The 22,843-nt window shown below is 32.3% G+C and overlaps 1 protein-coding gene across 1 annotated transcript in view; it reads left to right on the top strand.

The window, feature by feature from the left end:
* KLHL1 (kelch like family member 1) overlaps positions 1 to 22,843 on the top strand; it is a 248,194-nt gene that overhangs the window by 680 nt on the left and 224,671 nt on the right. The window lies entirely within an intron of this gene.

Raw genomic sequence — 22,843 nt, 5'->3', positions numbered from 1 at the left:
GCCGCGGAGCGGGCGACGGGGCGCGCAGGGCGGCCGGGCGCTGGGCGGCCGGCCAGAGTCACCGCCTGCCCTGGGGGAACGGGGAGCTGTGTTAGCGTCAGGGACCTGAGCAGGTGTAAGGGCGAGGAAGCCGCTTCCAGTTGCCTGTTGTTTCGCAGGAAACTTTTTTTTTTTTATTTTTTTTTAATATTGAATTGTTTTTTCCTTCTCAGATGAAAAACGCAAATGAAAAATGCAATATAAAAATTGCTAGAAGAGGGAAAACTAAATAACACGGAGGCTCTAGATATTTTATAATACAGCTAATACATCTTGAGGGTAATAAACTCATTGTTGGCTAACTGTGCTTCCCCCTGTCTCACCACTGCTACAATAATTTTACTTCCCTTCTCATTTATTACTTTTCCCACAAAAAGTAAATATGTAGTTTCATTTCTAAGCTGATAAGAAAGTCCTTCCGTTCTTTTGTCATTATCTGTGGTCTTTGGATTGCAAGTAAAACACATAATATTAACTATTCTGTTAGACAGAGACAACACTGTGCATTTGCTAGGATGAAAACAGCTGTAGGTGCATATACGTGTACATGTACCTGTAACTTAAATTGCTGAGCATTTTCATAGAGACYTAAAACATATTTCATCTATTTAAGACTCTTAATTACTTTATCAGCGTAGTTCATTTCATAGTAGCTACATTAAACAAATGATGCACAGCTGATGCGCAACTTCGGATACTTTTCTAAAGGACAGGTCATGATGCTAAAGTTTTAGTGTGCATTGGAGGTTATTAATCCGAACAATAGCATAGGTATGTAACATAGGATTCAAGATACAGATATTATCAAAATACACTATAAAGATGGACAGAGCAAAACTTTTACCTCTTCAAGGCTTCTGAAGTGAGTAGAAGAGGTTCAAAACCATGGTACAAATAAAATCTCATATAGATTTCATATTGGATGCACTATTGATCTTAGAATCTTCAGAGATCTGCATACTGATACAAGCTTACTGAATTTTAATGGAGCCACCTAATTTATCCATAGGAAATAAATTGCTAAATTGGACTTGCTCATTACATATGTATTGTAGTATAGTTGTTTTTTTAAAAATGTATTTATTCCATGTTCTTCATTCATTACTACTGAAACAACACATCTAATCAACAGTAGCTGTTACTGTCTTGGAGTTGCTAAAGTCATAGGTTAAATTTGTTTAAAATAGGGTATGGAGATACTATTTTATTATTAATGACAATGTTTAAGATAGTTTTATAATGCAAGCCCTTCCTTTCTCTTTTTCCTTCCAAGATATTTTAACTTAAATATGTCAATTTTGAATGCTAAAGCATTCAGTCGTTAGCTAAAGCTAAAGAGATGGTCAAGTATTGCACAAATTTCTGTGCTGGTAAAGGGTGTCCAGTACCAGATTTCAGAAAAGCTACRTGGTCCAACAGTCTCCTTATGCCCTGGCACCTTCTGTCTCCTTCCTTCTGTAGAAATTACTCTTTTTATAAAAGGTGCCAACCTGTTCACTTCATCACGACTGTAGGGCATATGATCTGCAGTTCAGCCGTGAATGATAGGTACTACCAAATATGTAGACAGCCAAATATGTAGAACTTCGACAAAGCCGGTAGGCATACATCAGCATGTTTGGTACAGTGAGTATAAAATCATTGACTCCTGGCTACCCCTTTGCATTTTATAGTGTACATATTTTGAAACATGATTTACAACTACTCTAACATATTCGAACTGTTTGGAAAACAGCATTTTTGCTTTGTGAAAACAGTGATAAATCAACATTTGGATATGTTCCATCGTAGCACATATCCAAAATATTTTAAATTTTGTGAACAGAAGATCCCAGGACAGTAATATCCAAGTGGGACAGTAACAAYCTGGTAAGACAGTAACATGAGGAGGAGGCCAACAAGAAGTTGTGAAARCTTTGGTTTTATAAGGATTAATGCATTTATTATTATTGCTACTATTAATATTTTTTTACAAGTGTAAATGTTGTTTTTATTTTTCTKTGGCTTCTACTTGGGACCCTTGTGTCTAGGAGAGAGTTTTTATTGGTAGTTCTCATCTGCTTGATACAAGAGTTCTGTACTGCATTGTTTTTTCACCTCCTATCATATACTACTATCTACTGTTACTTGTGGTTTTATGACCTCTATTTGCACATATAAGTTAAGCACTTAACTGGCTGATACAGAATTCTTTTAATAATCTGTGAGATATGGAATTTATTTAATGAAGGGTCATAAGATAGAGAGCCTGCTTGGGTAATAAGAATTTCATTGTTCTCTATTAATATTGTTTTGTATACTTCCAGATAGTTCTGCAGATACTTATACACATAAGTTAGATTATATGGACAGTCCTACTGGCATTAAGAAGACTGAAGGATTAGACTTTATGTATAATATAAAATCCTGCCATAATTATTCTACATTCCATCTWCTATTTGTAAAAAAAATCTTTGCAGCAAGTAATTAATGTTGAAATATTATTTGTTTGAAATTGCTTGAAAGCTTGCATATCAAATTGTTTCAGAGCTTGCATGTCATGTCAAATTTTGAAATAACKGTAGTGGATAGATAAACAGATTCTATTTTGATCCTAATTATGTAAGAAAAAGCTCTTAGAAAAAAATCTATATAATGAATTTGCAATTAAGATTTATAAATCAACCAAAAAAAGTTTGGAAAATACCAGTGTTAAGATTTTCTATATAGCCATACTAGCTCCTGTGAATTTATAATTGAGTTTTTTTACATGCTCATGTTAGCTTTTTCTACAGGACCCATTCATCAATACGCAAAATGGATGGTATTCATTTAGTAAGCAAAGAGTCAGTGTTTTCTTTCCTATTTGTTCAATGAACAGTAATATGTTTTTCCTGCTTTATGCTATCCCAACCTTGTCTATGAAGACATAATTACTCATGAGCCTGCAGTTYTGTTCATCACTGCACTCAGTGATGCGCCTACATGTGAGTGCCTCACGAGCTATTCATGAGTTTATTTTCACAACAGCCCTATTTTTTCAATGGAGGAGTAAATAAGAGAGAGATAAAAGCCAAAAAAAAAGGAAAAAAGGAAAAGAAAAAAAAAAGAAAGAAAAAGTGTTTCAGAGCACAGAGCATTTTCTCCTAGTTATTTCTATGTTCTCAGCTGCACATGTAAATGCTTAGTACTTCTGCAAACTGGTCCCGGATTTCTCTGGTTGTGTGTAAAGGGAATGAGGAGCACATGACTTAATTAACATTTTGTTCGAGACTACTTCAAGAAGGATATGCTAGATATGTGTAAGCATAAAACAAGCACCGTCAGTACAGAAGTCTTTCATAAAACATGTAAGTATTTGAAAACACAACTTCTGAAAGGTGAAAACCCATCCGTTTTTATGTCCTCTCTATATGCATACTATAGAACAGGAAGTGAAAGATCTGAGTTTTGTGCCCAGCTAATGCAGAAGAGTTTCAAACTCATATCTTGCTCCCTTAGAAAAAAAGGCATGAGGGAAGAACATTTTTCTACTATTTCTATTTAATCTGGTCATTGGGTAGTAAAATATTCAATATTAATTGCAAACCCAAAAAGTTAAAAAATGGGAACATRATTTTGTAATTTGAACATAACTGAGCAATCAAAGTCTTAATTTATTTTCAAAACTATTTATGTGTTTAAATTAAATAGTTATGTGATAAGAAACAATGATCAAAGTAGAGTTAGGCTATAAAATCAGGACTCTCCAGATAAGCATTTCTTGTGTATTTCTATTTTCTGACTCCACAAATCTTGCGTTTTGATGCTTTTACTCCTTATGCTCTCTCCCGCTTCCAAGTCTTATTCCTCTTCTCTTAGCAACCTACCATATTGTAGTTAGCATGCTGCTGAAGATGGTATGGTTTTGAAACTTGTCAGAACGAGGAAGGATTTCAGTGCAGATCTCTAATTTCTCAAGAACATATTCTGACAATTTTAGAAAATGCAGATATCATCATCATCACAATTTGCAGCTTAATTTCTTAATATTCTGTATTGATATATCACACTACCATTAGCTACTCTCAAGAGAGAGCTCTGAGTTGTAAATAAATGGTGTTTCCTGCTTGTAGTCCTCGCCTGAGTACCTGAACTTAGGCAAAAGGAGGGAATCAAGACATATTCCCATATCTTTGTCTGTCCTATGAGCTCTCACACCTTGAAGTGGCTTCCTGCTGAAGTGGCTATGGCCTTTCTGAGGTGATATCTTATTGGTATATCTAATTTGGGAATCAAAATATTAACTGTGGATTCTACTGTGACAGCCAAATCCTAAAATTAGATGCTGTAGATGTCAAGCTTATATCTGCTTATGTTTTCTTTTGACTTCCCTGTCTCCATATAGAATGCTATATTAGGAGTATAATTTAGCTTAGTGCTCATTTATAGAGTACAGAACACACAACTCTGCATTTCTATACTATACAGTCATAATAAAAGAATTCAGCTGCCTTCAACATGAGACTGGTTTTCTAATAAATTATAAAAACTTTTTTTAACAGTTATATCACTTTAATACTTTTGCACTTATACTTTTGACTTGGATAACACAAGATGCAGGGTTCATACACACCACAAACTCTTTTTTCTCYATAGTTCTGAGCATGTGTGTTCTGTGCACGGGATGCAGAAGAACCTGATTGTAAAAGCAGTGCATGATCGTGTAACTGAAGACTATGGTATACAAGATGAGATTAAATTATGGTTACAAGGACAACAAGGACAATGTAGTTTTGGATTTGCCTAACCCGGAAGGTTTTGACTTTGCAGCTTTAAGAATAGCTCTTATAATGTGGCATTCAGTTAAAAAAAAGAGCAAGGATTCAGAAGTCCCGTCATGTACTGTCATGGGTCTCACATCTTATGTTCACCAGTACGGCCAGGACTAAAACTTCTAGATTCACTCCCCATCCCACTGTGACTTGAACYAATACATTTGCTAATAGCAGAAGTAAGTTTTTATTTTCTGTGTGGACAATTACAAGAGCAACTGTTTATGATCGTTGCAAAAACATTGGGGCTTTTGACAACTGAGGAGTAGCAAGTCTTCAGAATCTTCTATTGCATTTGAGATCTTGTGGCAAGTGCAGACTCATATACTTTCCTTCTCATGACTCCCAAACTTACTTCCTTTTTTTCCATCCTCAGCTGTTCTTGTCCAAGTTGAGTTCTCTCCTTCTGGTCCTTATGGACCTTGTCCTAGCATTGTTTACCTTTGCATGGTCCTGTGCTACTCCTGACTGCCTTATTCAAGTACTGGGTTCCTTACCCAGACAGTCCTATTTGATTTTCCTGGCTTCTCTTATAATCTGCCTCCTTGGTTTAATCATCAGGTTACTTACTCTGCCTCAAGACTGTCCATTCTTTTTTTTAATCTTTTCCTAGATGCTTTCACAAGTCAAGTCTATTCGCCCTGTCCAATCTCTTGTTCTCTTGTTTCTCAGCCATGATTTACTAATCTTCCAATTTGTCAGTTCTAATGGCATTCTAATAGAATTCCTATTCCCGTTTCCCTCTTTCCTCTCAAGCTCCTGGTTTCAGTGTATTCTTCTGATCCTGAGCTACTACCAAGTTGCGGTAGCATTTGTTGTGTCTAATGGATTGGTAAGACACCTAAGTTTGAGTAATTCATTCTGTCAATGAAGGTAATTTATCTTACTTCTTTCTTAGATGCCCATTTTAGAGTAGGGTAAATTGTCATTCAGACATACCTATTTCATTGAGTATAATAGTAGTCTAGAGTGACTAATTCAGATTTAAATGTTTAATTTAAGTGTTCAATGTTCAATTAAATGAAAATGGACACCATCTGATGTCTGCATTGCAAATTCAAACCATTCTAAAAAGATTAATTAAATAATAGTAGATTTTCACTGCATTAGTAAAGAGCATATCCTTTGTCCTATCGAATGTAAGTGCCTTGCTCTGAAATGTGGGCCCAGTAATCCCATTAGAAAACAAGAGTCACCGGTCATTTTTGTTGTGATTGTTCCTGTACTTTAAACATGGGGTAAAACAAGATTTATTCCTCTAGATTCGTTTTCAGAAGTGGTTGGATTACTTTACCAGAATATTTCCAAAAGATTCAGCCTGAAAAAAAGAATTTGGTATGGAAAATATTAGCTGCATAATCATTACAATACCTCTGAAACAGTGATTGCCTTAGAAGAACTGTCAAACAATCTTAAAAAAGGGAATTCTATTAGGCCTTTCTGTAGTAAAAGAGAAAGCGTATACAGAGAAAACCAGCTATCACTGGAAAAGATCCTAAATAAATAGGTTTGTTTAATAGGTAAGTATCTAGAAATATTGATGACTAGGATATCTTTTGTCTTGATAAAAATATTTCTGTAATAATAGTGTTATGGAGATACGTATGTATTGATGTGGACACAAAGACATCCTTATCTGTATCATCTATATCTTTCTCTATATGTAGATATCATAATCTATACACATATATAAGGCACATGTATATACACATTTTATATATTATACATTTTATATTCATTTTATATGTATACACACAGTTTGGGATCACCTGCTTCAACTTTTTATGGGTATTACAACTGAATATTACAAATTAAACACTTAAAATAAGATTTGGTTGACAAAAGAGATTTTGCCTTTTGTTCTTTGGCATTGTTTCAGCATTTGCCTTTATCTCGAAGTGAGTTTGAGAGACTGAAATGTCTTTTTCAAAAGGCCTTTAACAATTGTTGAATTTAAACAAAACATCCTTGCCGCAATTAATTGATTGTCTGAATTTAAGGCAAAWGCACTTACTTTCTTACTCTGTAATAGTGGCTGGGCTCACTATGTCGAATGCCTGACCCATCATTTATTCTTTTCATAATTTGCATCAATCAGGTGTTCTTTTTCACTCTGCCTTATTGATACTAAAAAGCTCAGCCTTTTAAAATACTTGGATTTGCCTGTCATCTGTTTTCATCCTCCCTCCCACTCTAACCATATGAGAAAAGCAGCATTATCTTGACCTTAGGGGTTTTGCTGTTATCACAGTGTAGCTTTGTGCAAAGCTCAAAGAGGAGCCCCCAAAACAATCAGACAAAACATGCATAAAAGATCCTTTGAGCTGAACAAGTATAATCAAACAGCTATGTTCTCTTTGCTAAATATGATCCTAAGATCACGTAAACTATGTAAATGATTCATATCTATAAATAGGATGTATGGGAATACAGGATACATACATAATGCATATGTTGTTGTGCTGTCTGGTTTTGTTGAAGCCGTCTCCACCAAGAATGTCTTGCAGTTTAGTGATGAAGACACTCAGGACATAAAAGTTGTTGATGTAACCTACCAGCACAAAACAGGCACGGAAATGCTGACTTAGGTTTCTTGGGCAAGTTCCCTAAGGGAGAAAATACACAAAAGAACAGTACAATCCGTATTTCCAAGAATGCTTCAGGTACATAACTTTCTGTTCTTAAGTAGCTTTCTGACTGTCAGTGGACTATGTTCATTTTGAGTTTTTAGGAAGGTTAGGTGGTAGTCTGAGTAACTAATTGAGGCCCTCAGACTGATCTAATTGATCTTGTTTGACACTTGTTCTGAAATCCCTTGGTATTTACTGTCTTGTAATTGGGATCTGGATTAGTTTATATGCACACATTATTCATCTTCAYGTGTACCATTACACTTTCAAGCGTGCAGCTGAGTTTGTGATCATCTGTGAAAGTTTGTTTTACAAAATGACTTATCACAGAATTTTACGGTACTATCCATCATACTAAGTGGACACTCTCCATGTTTAATGTTTGCTGACTCTATCTACACAGTTGTTTTTTTTATTTGATAGTTGTTTTGTCTTAATTTTCATTATTGATTTATTCACAATGATAGTCTCAATTTAACTTAATTATTTGAAGTTTAGAACAAAAAAAAAGGAAATAAAAAAGTGGTAGCAGGAAAAACTTCAAAATAAACAGTATTTGAAAAAGAAAAGAGGGAAGGAGAAGGAGAGGGAGAAATTAAGAAGGAAAGAATAAATAAACAACTATATTTCCAGTTAATGGGAWTTTTTTTTGAAATCTTTTTGGTATTCTGTTGACAAACATTAAGACTTTGAACTACTGCTACACATCAGAATACTAACAGAAGAAAGTTTCAAGACAGTTGATTGTTAATCAACAATACTTTCACCAACATATTTGATTGTAATTAAGCCTACTGAAATGAGTTATATATATCTTGACTTGTGTTATTTCAATTTCAAAGATTACAGAACTGTGTTTAAAAATACAATAGTCTTTGAGAGGATTGAAATTTAGAGGAAAATGAGTGCTATTCAGTGAGTACACTGTTCATCTACAGTAGAAATGGAATTTATCAAAACAACTCTAAAGTGAGTAGAAGTGGAAACCCTTGTTCACATTAAAAAAAATATATAGTTCAGTGACAGAATAGAAGGATCTTTGGATCTTCAGATGTTTCCTTTGGGCTCAATATTTTTGTTATATTTACTAATAACTAAATAATGTGGTAAAGAATATACTTAAAAATAAACATGAAAAAAGTTTTAGGGGACTATTACRATGTTACAGGATGGAATTAGAATGCAAAATATTGAAAAACTGAAGACATCTGAAAAAATGAATATGGAAGAGCACAACTTACTATTCTGTCACAGGAATAATCAGCACAAATACTCAGTGGGATCAAATGCTGATAAACAGTTAAAAAACCTCCACACACTTCATATGGGAATTAAAAAATTATTATTATCATACTATATTTGAAATTATTTTTAATATACATCTCTTACACTTTAATTACATTCTTTCTTTACTTTTTATTTGTTCTTCATTTGATTTACTCTTCTTGTACAAGAGTACTTTGATGTGCCAAATCAGACTCTTGTGCCAAAATCTGCCCTCATCATGTTAGGSATTAAGTATACTCATATATTCATATCTTAAAAAGCTTACAGTTTAAAGACATTATATTAACTGAAAGTGAATGCTAGTACTATTATCTATTTTTAAGATGGAAAAGTGAAGAAAAATAATCACTAAGTTACTAGGGAGACCTAGTAACTAGGAGAGTTTGTTATAAACTGAAACTGGCTGTTTTGAATCCAATTCCTTGAACTCAAGAATCTATATCTTTCCCAAATAAGTGTTGCAGTAAAATAAATTAATCCACAAAATTTACAAAATGAAGTTAAAATGTACAGTCAAAACTTGTACAATTAATTCCTCATAATCTAAAATTTGAATTACGTGAAATYTATTGTGTGCACCATTGTGATTGAAATTCCCCTGATAAGCCGATTCAATATTATCAAATTTCTCATTATGCCTATGTGAAAAGACTATGAAGAGTATCATTAAGCTTTTTGTTTCTAGTAACAAATAATAAATTAGGTATAAAACAAAAACTTAATATAGGAAATAATAGTAACAACTATTTTGCAGTACCATCTGTCTCACTACTATCTAAGCTGTTTGGTTGATTTCTCTGCAGGTGACAGTGGTTTCAGAAAAGGCTTCAAGCATTGCTAAAGCCCACAGCTGAAATCAGATCTTTTTATGTGTTAGGCACTTAATACTGTCATGCTACAGTACACAACTTTGAGAGTGTAACTTGTGGAATCAGAGACGGTTGCCTGATCAAGGAGATTGCTGTCTGAAGTGTCTTATTTCTTTTGTAGAGGTGGATGGGAATTATGTAGGTTGAGAATTATGTAGCGAGAATGGAAGAGAGTAATTAAGAAAAGAAAGAATTTACCTTGTCTTATGATCTATCTTATAAATGACTGCATATGTTTCCTTCYGAACTTCAATGACTAGGAACTGATACAGACTTTTCTTCAGTCTTTTGTCTGGTACTGAAATTAATTCCTCTATGCATGATGCAAGGACATTTTTAAAAGATCATCCAGAAAGTTCAGGATACAGAATTAATTAAAAGTTAATAAGATTATTTAATTTTGAGAATGAATCTTGGGAACAACTCAGTTTTCTTTAGAGTAATTGTTATTACAACAGAGTGAGTGTCTAGGCATATGTTATTTTGCAAGGTAAAGTCAAATAACTTTACTCTTTAGGGACTTGTTTTCTCCCTTGCCTATTTGAGTAGTCTGAACAGAACCTTCTATGATTACTGCATTGCAAGAAAGACTCAYAGATACTTCAGGATTTTTGTTTTGTTTTGTTTTGCTTTTTATGCTAACATATGAAAATAGCAGTTGAAAAAAATCACAACAGATGGTTTGTGCATTCTGTTACGAGAAGGTGGTAGGTGCTCTGTCTATCAGTATGCACGTAACATTCAGTCTGCTAAAAGTTTTGAAGAAAAGTGTCTTTGTGGCCTAAAGTAAGCAGCAAAATGCCGTTATGTCTGCTTTTGCATGCTAGACTGTGAAGGGTATACATATTTCTATGTATGTACGTGTGTGTGTTTCTATATGTGTAAATGCAGACAGATGTGCGTATACATATATGTGTGTAAGTGTGTATGTATATGCTCACACCCATATAAATGTATGCACACACATGCACATATATAGAAGCTCGTACAAACATGTATTTGCACGCCTGGAAGATGCATGTGTGTGTACCTGTTCAGAAAGTTGCTTAAAGAAAGAGGAAAAGAAAATACTCTGTCTGTATCAATGATACTAATAGTTATAGTAACAGTAGCTGTAAATATGGCAAAATAAGKTTAAGGTTATGTAAGGTTGCATGCTGAAGACTTCAGGTGAAGAAATTCTATAAACATTGATTAAATTATTGCCATTTTTACTTATTTTCTGCCATCATATTATCTTATGCCCTCTTTTGAGCTATATAGATTCATGTCATAGAGTGCCAGTACGTATAATATAATAATGATGTACTTTTTTACTTATATGTGAAGATGCTTCTTATCACAACTCAGTACATGTTTGTAAAGTTATGTGTGACCATATTTTTTAACCTTTATTGCCTAAAGTTTCGATTCTATGTCCGTATACAAGTATCCCCGTAAAAAATGATACAGCTTTCAAATTTCATCACAGTTTTGACAGTTTTTCAGATCCATTTTACCAACCGACAACAGTCAGAAGGATATGATGTGTTTAAAGTGAAATGGCATCTTTGAAAATCAGGATACTTTTAGCAAGTAAGATGTGGCTGTAGGAATACACTTTAATGAGAACCCAGTGGTCCAAGTGTTTTAAGCAAGCTTTTTGTTTATAACTATTTTTCTTTAATAGTGCATGTTAAATACTGTTTCAAATCAGTAACATACCATTTTTTATAATTAATGGAATGTGGCAGTTACTACAAACCTAGCTTAATAGTACACACAAGTGTAGTAGAAGCTTTTCTGATATTTGTAGATTGTAATATTTGAAGGACCACAGAATGACAGTCGTCATCCAATCTGATCTGTTTTATAACTGATGCCCTAGAACTCTCCGCAATAATTCTTGCTTAAATTGGAGCAGATCATTTAGAAAAAAATGAATCTTGATTTCAACATTGTCATTAATGAAAAAAAAAAAGTGTTTTGAAACATTTTAAATTACAATTCCCTTTAAGATTGTGGCTTATTTCTTGTTTAAACTTGACTAGCTTTACATATTAGGATCTGTCCTTTGTCAGGATTTTGTTCCTAKGTAGGTATCAATAAATTTCATTTCTTTTAATTTTACTTGGGCAAACTAATAAGATCAGTTTCCTTTTCACCATAAGATACGGATTACAGTTCTGAAATAATTCTCTTGATTCTTCTTTGAATCCTCTTGAGTTTATTGACACTTCATCTTAATATACAAACATAGAGCTGGGAAACCAGGAACATTTTTAATTTCAGAAGTAATGCTACATCTATTCAATATCATATTCTTTGATATTTTTCCAAGACATTAGTCTTCGAGTCACAACGCTATAATAAAAATCAATGATGTTCAACAGATATCTGAGTCTTTTTGGAGTAGTTCTTTCCTCGAATAGATTCCTTCAATTCAGTACTGTGATTGCCTTTTTTTTTCTTGACTCTACCTCTGCACATTTGATCATAGTGAAATGCCAAACAGATAGTTCCCAGTTTACTGCTTCATATTTCTTTTTATTTTTCATATATTTTGTTCATTACTTACAGCTACCCCAGTTTTTACTAAAAAAAAAAAAGGGCAATGATACTGCCTTTTTGTATATTTGCAAGAATATTACACAGGAGGAGACTATGGAAAAGCTCAAAAGAAATACACTTCTCTTTTGCATGCAAGTGAAACTTACTTTGTTTAAGATTCCTTCTCATTTTCACGTAGCGTACAACTTTTCTGTCAGAGAGTGAATTTTAGCATCCTTTCAGCATAAGCAGCTCTGATGACTCTGCTAGGCAAATTTTCAGAAAAGCTTGTAAGGTTAGGAGCATTTTTGTGTCTTTAATTAGAAAAGTAAATATTTTCATGCTTTTGATTCATACTTAGAAATAACAGTGCCATTTTTATTTCTCTGTTCTATTCTTCTTTTTATAAAGAAATATTTATATATTTATTTATCTTAACATTTGGACAGAATTCGAAGTCTGGAAAACTTCCACACTAAAATGTGTACGCTTCAGAATACTTCTGTGAGTTGAAAGCACTGGAAAACCCATATACAATATACAATGTCTGTTGTCATTGTGCTTCTGAAAAACAAAACCAAAACATATATTTGAACAAAAATTTGCTGGAAGAGGTTCTGAAATAAATCTTTGAAAATTTAAGTATATACCTTATAGTACTTAAAAAAAAAAAAAAAAAAAAAAATTAGGGCCAACCATATGTTATTAAATTTAAAAGCATATCTCCTGTCAAATTTAATAACTGTTAGTGTTCGTGTTGTCATGAATAACAATAGAATTTATGAAACTTATAAACTGATTGTTTTNATCTCCTGTCAAATTTAATAACTGTTAGTGTTCGTGTTGTCATGAATAACAATAGAATTTATGAAACTTATAAACTGATTGTTTTTCAGTCTCTAATTTACTTTATCTTTCAAATTACCTTTCATGCTAATTTGGGTAACAATGTCTGATTTTTATGCATGATTTTTAAGTAAATCCTTGTTATGATGGTTCCTTTAGGCTTATTAGAAAATGAATGGAGACCAAAATGTGCTAAAAAGAAAAAAAGAAATGTATTGCTCATAGTTAAAATGTGATCACTCTATTATAGGTCAGTTCACTGTGGCAGGGTTGTTCAAAAGAAATTTGATATGTCCTTTCTCAACACAGACCAGAGGAGATCGTGAATTTACCATCAAAACGTTTTTGTTAGAAAATAATATTTTATGGAAAAAATAATGGGAATGAGTGATTTCAGTGAATGACTTGTTGATTTAGTGGATTGAGTTAATATTAAGATTTTCAAAATGATGGAAACACCTTGTACGATGAATAAACAAACAAATTATGTTCTTACTCAGAAAATGTTTTAACTTAAAAAATCATAATTGAATATTTTAATTAAAATGGCTAAAGAGTGTTATAAAAACTAYTATTTTTTAAATGGATGAATTGAATTGAGCTGATAGGAGTTCTTATTTCTCAATTTTGAATTTGATTCATGAAAATTGTCAAAGTTCTGACTTGTTCATTTTAAGTGCGAAAAATACCTCAAAGTTCCATCAGAGGGTTGATGAGATGGTGACAGATTTAGTGGAAGGGAAGTATGTGTACAAGAAGGAAAATATATTTCATTATTACTTTTGAGAGCAGAATTCTATTTTTCGTAATTTTGTCACCACTTGATATTTTTAAAATGTGCATTTATTTGTTGGTACAAAATCTTATGGAGGTATTGTTACTTCATTTCATTAATCATTTGTTTTTTAAAGAGTTCTACATCTGCACATAGTATACCTTTGATAGCAGCCAACAATTTAAATAAGAATAATTGAGTTTACCTGGATAAATTTTACAGTATTTCTTGCTCCTTTAACAAATATACTTAATTATTTTTAAATCAAAATTTACAGTTTATTGTCAACTAATTTTTCAACCTTATTATCCATTACTACTGATAAGTACTTCTTAATTAGGTATAGTGTCAATGGGAATTGAGCCATAGTAGTCTTATATCAGAAGTACTATTACAGTTAAAAGCTTAATAGGAACAAGAGAGCATTATTATTTTTCTGTTAAGCCTATAGTCACATGGCATGTACTGCCCTGCTGTTTGACCTTTTTAAATGGCATTTCTTTTTAAATCTCTATATTGAATTAGAAATCCATTTAACCAAACCTTGTAAGAATAGTTTCTGAGAAGAAAAGAATAATTTTTATGTATTAAAATTAGAAAATTTAGTGCATATGACATGCAAGCAGGAGGATCAGTTTTAGTAACCTTCCTCATTCTACAAGAACTTTTCTTAGTATTATTTCATACTGAATTTAGATTTTCAGATCCAAACAATTTAACAACTTTGCCAAATTTTCTTTGCTAAAGAAGTTAGCATTTAGAAAACTATTTAAAATATATTCTTACAATGCCATGTTAGTTTACTAATAGAGCTTTTTCCAATTTACTTTTACTTCTCTGAAAGTAAGATGTCTGGTTTAGGAGTCATCTCACCAACCTAATGTATTGAACAGGTATATGTAGTTCAAGAGATTATCTAGGCAAGGATAATCTGGCATATGTTACACCAGAAAAGGTTTTTCTGTCTTGGTGATGAATGAAAGCGCATTAGTTAAACAAATGAAAGCAGGAAATACATGAATGTATAGTCCAAAAACAGCTTAAAATGGTTTTGCAGAATCCAGAAGGTCTGACATTCGACAGGATGAACCTTGATTACTAACACTCAGTGGTGCTGTTTCATGCTGTAGATGTACCACAGAACCGAAGGTGAAAAGATGCCTTTAGGAAATAGAATTATTCAGTTTAACCACTGAGCATATGTGTGTACCCGTTTTCAATTTGATTTCCCTTCAAACCAGATTTTATGCCAGCTCAGAATAGCTTTATGTGCCATACTTCTTGCATCCCTACCTTTTTTAAGTACTGCATTTCAGCAAAATTTATGCCCCAAATAATTGTGTTTCACCAAGTTTTGTAAGGTACTCTGACACTTAAACAGAGTAGTGCATGTACCACCACYAAAGCATTCTGTGAGAGTATATATACATCTATGAAGCAAGAACAGAAACTCTAGTTGTGATTCCACCAAGAGAAAAAAGGATATATAGGAAACCAAGCCTCATTGGTTCTGGTGCTCATGAAATTACTTGTTTAATTTAATTGCAATGTGACTTTTCTTGTTYATAGAATAACTGCAACTTTTAATTTGAATATTAGCAAATAAGTCTTAGTTAAAAACAAATCTCCCTTAATGCCCTGGTGATTGTTAGGACTCTTGGATCTTTTAATTCAAAAYTGGCTATACATCATTGTACTGAATTTTTAATAGAAAAATAGCATTGAGGAAACATGAAACAAGACAGACTGAAAAGCAGCAGTAAGGAGAATATGCACTGTTATTGTCCTTGTGGTAGTTTAATCTAATTCGTTTTTCTTTACAGTTACATCAGTCTAGGAGCACGTGCAGAGACAGTTATTGTATCTCAGCTGAGAAACAGTAATAACTTAAGATAGGCCAATTTGTTTACTTGCTACCATCGATCCATATCCTAGGAGTGAAAATTTAGATGTTAAGAGTGATACCTTTTTTCAATAAAATAGAAGAATAAACCATTTTAGCTGTATTGTATTGTCTAGTATGCTTGATTTACAACTTAATTTTTCATCTGGATTGGCATCCATGGATAACTGATGTTCTCAGGTGACTGAAAGGAGTTGTTGGGCTTGGAGAGAACATATCATTCACTGCACATGTTCCACAGTTAGGAAAAAAGTGTTTTGAGGGTCTCAAAAACAAGTAGCAACACAGGAAAGCAGGCTCACTATGCACTGTAGAAGCTCTCAATTCATTTTAGACTTATTTGGGTATGACTTGTTTGGGTATATCTTCCTCGGCTCTCCTTATAGCCAATGGAGAGAAATTTGCACTTCTAAGCCATGATTCAGCTGACATCTTTCAGATGTCTGTAATGAAATGGAATTAATCATGCTTCACAAGTGCCTAGACGTCTACAGTAACCCATCCAAAGTTTCCATGAAGTGTCTCTATGTGTAGAATAATGTAGAATAGACTGGAGCAAGGCAGAATTGGAATTCTACTCTTCTAATGTGCTTGTATTACAGAGAAGGCAGAATGATGCTGATCAAATTAACCCAATATGGTAAGAAGAATGAATTAAAAGAGAATAAACATGCTTTTAACAATAGAAATAAAGTATTATTTTTATCTATTTTCTGTCACATATAGACATAGTTACTTTAAATTACAATGATTGATAAAAAAATAACATTGGGATAGAAGTATAACTTAATTTGCCAAAACCTTTAGGATCATACAGTACAGATCTTAATAATGGAAATTATCAAAACTGTAAAAATTGCTAATCAAATTGAAAATTCAGAAAATAAACACAAATTTTTAAGCTACTCTTGTAACCAAGAGTGATATTTGCAATGCAATAAAAAATTAACCTGCAGATAAGGTAAAAAGGTATATATGTGTGTGTGTGTGTGTGTGTGTGTGTGTGTGTGTGTGTATAAATATATGTATATACACAGACAGTATATATAAAGTATGTTTAGCTATTTGTATAACAGCTGGATATGGCTGATTCTATCTGGATTGATGAATATTTCTGCATTCAAACAAAATTTGCACATGATTGCAGACTCGATCTTACAGAGACACATAGATAATGACATATCTGCTTCTAATTGTGGCACAAAATATATTTGATCTCTAGCAACTRGTAGTGCCTGTTCAAATGTTGGTATTGGTCAAGGGGATCTAACTGAAAGTTTTGAGAGAAAGTTTGTAATATTTTCATTTCATTAGCACTCAAAGCTTATTTTCATTTTTTTTCTGTCAAATATTTACAAAAAATAATTAGTATGAGAGAAAAAATCAGAAAAGCTTTTCTGTAAAGTAATAATATAGTAAAACTTACATTTYTTTTTTGGTCTCTTTTAAACAGAGCTTAACAACAACTCAACTTGTGTCTTAATATTTTATAACCTTACACCTTATAAAAGTTTAACTCTGATATAAAAGTTTAATACATCAGCAGAAGCTAGTTGCTGAATAAGAATATTTTGGAAGAGTTTCTTTAGCACAAAGAAGAAAGCACTGAAGTCATCTGTGAATATTTCGTGTTACAAGAACTAGCTTCAATGTCAACCTTCATTTTTTTGACAAAAAGACAATCAAAAGCTTAGTCATAACCTTTGGAAAAGGTTATTTTACTAATGCTGATCATAGAAGTATATGAAATGCTTGCAAGCCTTTATATTTTTAATATGCATGTTTCTAAAATCAATTAAAAATACCATTATTTAGGGATAAGTACATTTTGAAATAGGCTTTGGTGTATTCGGGAAGGTGAAAAGCCTTTACCTTCCCAAAAGTATTTTGAAAAAACAATGAATGAAGGAGAAACAGTTGATATGTATTTCAAGTTGAAGTCTTGGTATGCTCCATTTTAATGTGGGAATTAAATAGCATTAGTTGAACTAGGTTTCAGTTAATTCCAAGTAAATATTCCATATTGCTTAGGTGCAATGGTCCTGCTAAAATTAAAAAAAAAAAACAAAAAAAACCAAAAAAACCCACAAACTTTTCTTTCTTAAAAGTTTCTTATTTTTGTGAGTTTTTTGAACTCTTGTGTGCTTTTATTTTTTAAGAAATAAAAGTTTTTTTGTGTTCTTTTTTTGTTTTTTAACACCTGAAGAGTCCATAAAAAATCAACTCTGAGTCCAAGAGTGTTTTAGACACAGTTAGATGGGGTTATGTGCTTACGTCAAGTTCTGTCAGCCACAAGAAGGCTATTTAAAGATATGCTTGGAAGGCCTATATTAATAAAATCTTCTATAACTATTATGGTTGATAGATATTTAATATTTTTGTCTCTCACCCTCAGCTCAGAAATAGCTTCGTGGACTGAAATGAAAGAAAGTTTATTTCTATCTGTCTTTCCTTTGCTCCTATCCTTGCCCCAAATTCACTGTCTCTCCCATTGAAAATGTTTTCATGTGTGTTAAAAATYTTATTAAAAAATCTAAACAAAATATAAGTTGAAAATATATACTTTCATCTTGAATGATTATTTATTTTTATCATTTAGTCACTATTGCTACTACTGTGATAAGGAGAGGTAGTTGTTATATAAAGTTTCAGATGTATTCAAAATCAGGCTTGGTACTAAGAATTTGACCTTTCACAGGGACAACAGGGAGAAATGTGTATATTTATATCATTTCAGATACTAGATCTCTCTTAATTATCACTTAGCTATCTCTTGGATGCCCTTGAGACCTTTGAGCCATGAAGGTTAAGTGTACGGCAATGGGACTGAGGGACTTTATTAGATATCACCAGTCCTACTTGGGTAGATTTGCTGTGAATTATTTTAAATGATGATTTATCAGAAAAGGCAAAATAGAGCCMTTTTGAAGGTTAACAAACACTTTCTTGAATGTGACCTCAAAGACCTAAGCTGATAAAKCATTACTTTCCCTGATTAATCTGAATTGGGACCATGAATAGTTGTTTGTGTTTGAGGAAGAGTATCAAAAAAAGAAGATATTTGAAGTGAATTCTTACTTTTTTTGAATTTTATGTTTCACATGTATATCTCAGTGTTTCCTGCTGTCTTTTCCTGAAAATCTTACTTTTTTGTATCTACCTTAGTAACATGTTGAACAGCTAAGGAAATTCAAGCTAATGAGCAGTGGATCAGCTRTTTTCTGGGAAAATCTGAATTGAGGGGAGAAGCTTTGCTAAATTTAACAAGTTGCAGATAAATGGTGAGCTCTGTAAGCTACAGTAATGTAAAATATGAATCACCTTCATATTTTATTTCATATTTTACAGCAAGCATTAATATGAGAGTTGTACTAAAAACAAGGGGAACAACTTGGGAAATGATCTTTCCGTCTTTCTTTTTCTCTGTCATCCTCTTCTTTTTCTTTGCATCCCACAACATCATGTTGCATTGCTGTCATGCCTCATGAAGATAYTACTTTATTAACTGCTAGCATAATAAAATCTCCACTAATGACAAAGGACTCAACTCAGTCTTTCATTTTAAGTCCAGTTAACAGGGTACAATATGTACCTTATTATACTGAAAAATATAGCTGCTGCACAAATTATGTTACTAGTTTTTCCATAAATAAATCAGACAGCCACAAACTCCCTTCCTGTTCAGCTGTATTCATAAAAGTCCCTACTGTGTGTTTTCTATGGAAGCAAAAGCTCTACAGATTGCTGAAGTGCTGCCCAGTCTCTGTGTACTAGTTTCTCCTATTACAACCGTCTAACTCTACAGTTCTTGGAGACTTTCACAATCAGAAAATTTGGTTCAGTAAAATGATATTAAAATGACTCTTCATTTTACATCTAGAAGGAGGGCAGTTGAGAGCTATTACTAATATTTAATATTCTCAGGAAGTACACAATGCATCAAAGATAGAAATAGGGATAACTTGCAACCCGAGGTGTGTCTGTTCTGAATCATTTTCAATATCTATTGTATGTAATTCAAGAGATGATTATAAGAAATATTTCTGTTAAATCCAATCCATGTGGTGGTGTATAATACACTTTAGAGCACACATAGACACATAGAGGAACAGATTTATTTTCCTTTCTCACAGAATAAAGATACTGAAAAATTCTCTCTCTCAAAAAAAAAAAAAAAAAAAAACAAAAAAAAAAAAAAAAAAAAAAAAAAAAAAAAAAAACAAAAACAAACAAACAAAAAAAAAACACTGTGCATGAATTTTAATGTGCTAGGCAAAAATTGAGCTTCATTAAGCAAGTAAAATTTTAAAACTAAAACAAAGAACAGGAAACTAATAGAATGCTAAAAGATCACAAAACCCAGGCAGAAACTTTAGAGTACTCAAAAGYATTTGTGCCAGTCTTTTTCAGTGAAAAATACCAGGTACTCTCATTAAAAATCAGTTTTCTAAATAGTCTCTTTATAGATACACTAACCTTTCATTCAAAAGTGGATTTTTTGTGAAGTTTTCTAATTATATTTTTATTATTARTTAAAAAACAACTTGAAACTTCATACCAGTAATTTCACATGTGTGGGAGGTAAAGGTATGACGAATGTGACCATGTTCTAATCTCAGTAAATTCATGGAAGTCTGAAATCTTAATAAAAGCATTTCAAAATTAGACACTATCACGTCACCCTTTTTGAGAATGTAAAGGCAAAAAACTACTGCCAGATCAAAAGTCCCAGCATCTGTCTCAGGAAGCGACCACTAATATACATCAATATAAGGAAAGAGTATAAAATCTTATATTAGGTGCATATTGGATGTTTTAAAGGAAAAGAAAAAAGAATAAGAAGTACAGATATACTTTCCTAGATTTCTGAAAATSAAGATTTTTGAACTTATTTACATCACCAGCAAAAGTCTTCTTCAGCAATTTATTTTGTCCCTTTATAAAGTCATGGGTACCTTTTGGAATCTTCAAGAAATGGTGATTATCAATTTTGTATTTTAATTYTGTCTGAAAAAGTACTTTTTTGAAATCTATTGCTGACTTCACAATATGCCCCCAAGTTAATATGTAATAAGAAATGGTCCTCAAATTCTGAGCATTTTTTTTATTCAGTTTCTCTAGCTTTTACTCAAATATTTCCGTCATGAATTTTTACAGCTGAGAAGTCTAAGTCTACTTAATAATTCCATTGTTAATACTGAAGTTGTCATACTTTTTTCTATTTTTTTCTAATTTTATTATAATAAATGACATGCTGCTGACAAATACAGATGCTAGTGAAATGTGGGATTGATGAGGATTTATGTAATGCTCAGTAATTTTTTATGTTTGCAGTTTTTTTCATAATACCTAGTAACTCCATTTTTAATTTTTGTTTGTTTGTTTSTTTGTTTGTTTTGGAAAATGACCCATAATGAATCCAATGGCTTTTTCTAAGTGGTGAAAGAAAATTTAGAGCCTATACTTTTTTGTATGTAGTTAGGACTGTTTTCCATTCTCCATGACTCTACAATTGTTAACACTGAATTTCATCTACATTTRTTAACATTGAAAAGTATAAATCCTTCTGAATATGGGATCTTTCTGGCACCTCTATAAATCAGATAAGATTTGATTATTATTAGTAATTTAAATCTGTCAAAGATTTTACATTCTAATTTTCCATGGGTAGATAATTAGCAACGTATACAGCAATGCAGGTTCTTCAGGGATGTCTCTTCATTTTGAAGAATGACCATTATTCTAATCCCTTCTCTATCTTTTAGCCAATTATTAATTCATTAAAGGTCTACTTCTTCCTTTGTAACAGGATAATTTCTTTCAGAAGCTTTGATGAGAGAACTTAACAAAAATTTTATTGGAAACTAAAGTACCTCATTCATATGTCTTATTTACATACCTACTGATTCCTTTAGATAAGCCTAGTAAAATGTGTAAGGCATAATTTCTTATACAGAAGCYAATTTGATACTTCCAAATGTATCTTATGTATTCAAGTGTATATTAATGATGTTCCCTACTTTATATTTTTTATCACTTTTCCTGAAATATAACTCAGATGATGGTTGAGTGCTTTTTAAAACTGATGTCACACCAATAGGTACTGTCCATTGCTCTAGTACCAAAGCTGATTTAAATAACAGCATACAACACAGCACTAACAGTTCAGCAGTTTCTTATGTTATTTCATAGAAAATTTGTGGGTGAATGCCAGATTGTCCTGACAATTTATTATTTTCCAGTYCATAGATTTATTCTAAAACCTTTATTTGTAATAATTTCAGTTTGTAACTGCTTGTCAGATTTTGTTTCCAGCAAATGGAAGATGTCTGGTTAGAAAACCTTCATGTGTTCCTCTATGATTGAACTCTATTGCAAATAGAAAATGAGATTGAAAAAAATGCCTGGAAGGGGRAAAAAAAACTGTCTGAAGTGTAGGACTTTCCATATTTTAAAACTTTGAAAAATTAATGTTTTATATTGTTTCTTTTCAGCTTGATTCATTCTTTCAGGATACTGCAATATTTCTATTATCAATTTCTTTTTAATTGCTAGAGATATCTGCTTTATTTCAAATAAGTCTGATGAGAGTCAAAAAAATGTAAGGGATTTCCAAGCTCATAAAACTGAAAGGTTGTTCAGTGTCTTACATTAATTCTGTCAAGCTTTCTTAAATGCAGCAGAAAGTACAGACTCATGATATATATGTATTTTTTTTTGGACTGAGGGATGTTGTCTTTTTCTTTTTTTCCTTTTTCTTTTTTCCTGGCATGATCAGTATACAGTGATWAGTGAGAGACTTAAAAATAAGCAAAGACTTGATTTTTAGTAAGTAAATCCAAAGAATTAATTTTTTAAATAAATGAATAATTATGGAATGAATGATCTCAAATTAATTTCTGTCATCAAATGTTTAGTATCAATTATGAAAACCTTAGCAAATACACTTAATACATAGTACTGCCTTCTGTGGCACATAAAGATACTGTGACATGTCAAATATAGATCATTTGATGCTCAATGGGGCTTACTGGGCTAATGAAGTTTTACCATTTATTTACAAAAAGAGAGGGTTAGCTCCCTTACGGCATTACATTACTCATACACAAAACAGCACATTTGGAAAGGAGAGCAGAAGGGAAGAAAACAGGAGCCATTTAAATGCCTTTTAA

The sequence above is a fragment of the Rhea americana genome, unplaced genomic scaffold, assembly GCF_003343005.1.
Source record: "Rhea americana isolate MKP2758 unplaced genomic scaffold, rheAme1 scaffold_3, whole genome shotgun sequence".
Lineage (NCBI taxonomy): Eukaryota > Metazoa > Chordata > Aves > Rheiformes > Rheidae > Rhea > Rhea americana.
Note: the sequence above shows the minus strand (reverse complement) of the source record. Positions and strands in the feature narration are given on the sequence as shown.